The 3,640-nt window shown below is 47.1% G+C and overlaps 1 pseudogene; it reads right to left on the reverse strand.

The window, feature by feature from the left end:
• Positions 1-969: 969 nt before the first annotated feature.
• On the reverse strand, positions 970-2,441 carry LOC100970770 (serine/threonine-protein kinase PLK1-like; annotated as a pseudogene).
• Positions 2,442-3,640: the final 1,199 nt, after the last annotated feature.

The following is a 3,640-nucleotide window of genomic DNA, read 5'->3' on the forward strand; positions in this document are numbered from 1 at the left end:
CCTGTCTCAAAAAAATAAATAAATAAATATTTTAAAAAAGAGTTCCTTTCAATATTAGCCAAGGAATATGGAGATAGGTCCTAGTGACCTAACATAGATTATCACTTTTTTCTCAGTTTTAGTCCAAGATTTCCAGCTTCCTTCCTCATTACAGAATATTTTTTTTACCTGCCTCACGATATAATCACCCTTCCAAATCCCCCCTTTCTGAAGAATTATAGATGCTTAGTTTTCTACATTGCTCATTATCAGTCACCCAAAGGTGGGAGCTGCATATGATTATTCTTCTCAGCTGATTTACTTCTCTGTTTGCATGCATCTCCTCATAAAATCTAGTCTAGGAGCTGGAGGACTTTTCCACTAGAAAAAAAAGAAAAAGTTAAACACGAGATGTAACCTGCATTAGGCCTGCTGTATCCAGTGAGCAGTGATGTCTGTCAAGCCATGGCTGTATACCTTCACTTTCCACATCTCCCTGAGGCAAATAATAGGTTATTTCTATACTGAAAAGACTGCCAGACTATACTTTCCAGTGGCTAACGTAATTACAAACAATTTAGATCTTTTAACTCCCCTCTTTGTCTCTAAAAATATTTTATCCTTCTAAGATGCCTAGATTATAAAAAAAAAAACTAAACGCCCCCCCCCGCCCATTTTTTTTTAGAAGATTCACATCTGTTTAATGTATATAAAGCCAAGGAAAGGACAGTCCCGAACTCAATAGAAAAATATTCTGTGCAATTCATATGGTGGGGTTGAGGGGAAAGGGACAAAGCTGTAGAACTCACACCTGAACATGTACAAAAAATAACTTACACAGCAACCCCCACCCTCAAGGATGATGCAGGTCTGCCCAGCCCCCGGGGCTCGCGGGCACACTGCAGACATGGCACTGCGGGAGCCAACCAATGTGGGCCCCAGGTGCAGGTAGGAGTCAGGAGGGCATCAGTCCGGAGGGGTGGGCGGCTATTAGGAGGCCTTGAAGCGGTTGCTGCCAGAGCACGAGCTCAGCAGCTTGTCCACCATGGTGCGGGCGTAGCGGAGCTGGCTGGCCAGCTCCTTGCAGCTGCCTTACTCCTCCGGGAGACTCAGGCGGTTAGGTGCGGAAGTTCCGGTTCTCGTCGATGTAGGTGACGGCTGCCATCAGTGGGCACAAGGTGAGCTTGGTGTGATCCTGGAAGAAGTTGATCTGCATGCTGCCGTTGCTGAGGTGCAGGATGATGGCGCTGCGGGTGTGGAACCAGGTCCGCAGGTAGGGCAGCCGGGCGAGCTCATCGCCTTCGCGCGGCGTGATGTTGGCACCTGCCTTCAGCAAGTGCTCGCTCAAGTAATTGCGGAAATATTTAAGGAGTGTGATCTTCTTCATCATGGAATGGGGATGGGAACTCACGGTGAGGTAGGACTCGGTGCCATCACACTTTATGTACTGCAGGCTGTTACAATCATTGAAGAACACCTCCAGGCTATTACCACACAGCTGATACCCAGGGCCGTACTTGTCTGAATAGTCCACCCACTTGCTAACCCAGAAGATGGAGATGCAGGCAGAATCCTCAGCCTCCTCTTGCCTGACCAGCCTTCCCTCCGAGGGCTTGGAGGCATTGACGCTGTGCAGCTGCTGCAGCATATCACTGAGGTGGAAGTCGACCACCTCACGCGTCTCTCAAACTGCTGGTTCTTCTTTTTCCCGGGGACGCTCAGGCAGGGAGTTCTCCAAGTGTTTCTTGAGGACCGTGAGGGGCTTTCTGTTGCTGGGGTTCAGGCTGCTGGGAGCGATGGAAAACCTCGGTGGAATCGTGAGGCAGGTGATGGGGAGACGGGCTGGGACGTCATATTCGACTTTGGTTGCCAGTCCCAAATCCCCTATTTTCACCTCCAGATACTCATTCAGGAAAAAGTTGCCCAGCTTGAGGTCTCGGTGAATAACTCGGTTTCAGTGCAGGTACTGGCAGCCAAGCACAATTTGCCGCAGACAACATAGTGTCGGGCCTCAGGCTCAGTTAGGGCTTTCCTCCTCTTGTGCAGCTCCAGGAGAGACCTCCGGCGGCAGAGCTCCAACACCACGAACACAAAGTCGTTGTCCTCGAAAAAACCATGGAATCCTACGACGTGCTGCTGGGCAAGGCTGCGGTGAATGGATATTCCCATGGACATCTCCTTCTGGAGCGGCATGAGCAGTAGCGACTTAGGCACAATCTTGCCCGCGAACACAACCTTGTTGTCCGCGTCTGAGATCGCGAAGCACTTGGCAAAGCCGCCCTTGCCCAAAAAGCGGCCCCACACATAGCGCTGCTGGCTGCGTGGGTCCACTAGGACCTCCGGGATCTCTTTAGCCGGTGGAGCAGCCGCCAGAGCTCCGGGAGCTGTAACTCCGGGGACCCCGGCTTTCCCAGGGACGGCCGGTGCCCGTGTCACTTCCCCGCAGTCACCGCTGCAGTCATGTTCCTGGAGCTGCTCAGCAGACGTGGATCCCAGCAGAGGCTCCGCACCTCTCCGCTCCTCCACGAATTCCTAAACCCACTTTCTTTAAGGCTTTTGGCTCTTTCCTCTCTGGTTATAATGGAAACAATATAAGAGACCTGGCCATGACGAGCCTAATTAATGGGAGGCAGTGGTGAGAAGTGGAAGTTCATCACGTCCTCTTTATTTCCGCTCACAAGCTCAGGTAAACATTTCATAGGTTTCCCATTTAGATTTTGACATCCATAAGTTAGAAATAGCATGCCTTAGCATTTATAGACCTCTTGCCAAAATTGTCAACTAACTTGTTTTTACAAGGAAAACTTTTTATCCCTGATATCATCTACATCCTAAAAACTGGCATAATTATTTCTCATGACAACACCCGGCTTGGTAAAGACATTGTTAAAGTCAGGATTTCAGGATTGGTCAGTTTAAACTTGGAGAATTGTCTTCCCTGGGCTGCTCATTTCCTGATAATTTGTGACTCCAGGAGAAACATGTCTGACCAAATTGGGTTTAATCAATTAATTCAAAAGAAGAAGTCACCAATCAAAATCTAAAACAGAAAGATTAATTGTTGCTTACTCAGTGAGGGAAAATGGTGCTTGCAGGATGCAATGTCTTTGAATAAAGCAAACTGCTGATCTTCTACAGGGTTTGGACAAGTGAGATTGATGGCCATACAGAAGCAAGACCTGTTAGGGATGTGTCGACCTTTAACTGTGGAGAGTTCGTTATTTTGGTGTAGATGTTGCACATTAGCTGACTCCCAGAAGTATGGATCTATCACAAAATGCTAGGCATCCAGAAGTGTTATTACTGATGTGAGGTTGTCATTGGTCAGTTAGAATTGTTTCACACCAGATCTGGTAGTTGCTTGTTACTACAGCTAAAGAATAATTAGTGGTTTTTTTTCTAGATAATTAAAATGTTTTGCTCTCATTGAATATTTTACATACTACTTTGTACTAGCATTATACATGCCAATGGTTCATCTAATTGACTATATTTTAGTACTTTGAGGGATGTTGTCTTATGACATTTTATCCCCATTTCCTATAGCATCCTGCATAATAAGATATAATCACAAGCCCCAGTGGGGTAAGACATACTACATGGCCTAACTCTTCAGGAATTTAGCAGTAGTGCTGCCAGAAGAAAGAGGTACAGGATCCTT

The sequence above is a fragment of the Pan paniscus genome, chromosome 7, assembly GCF_029289425.2.
Source record: "Pan paniscus chromosome 7, NHGRI_mPanPan1-v2.0_pri, whole genome shotgun sequence".
Lineage (NCBI taxonomy): Eukaryota > Metazoa > Chordata > Mammalia > Primates > Hominidae > Pan > Pan paniscus.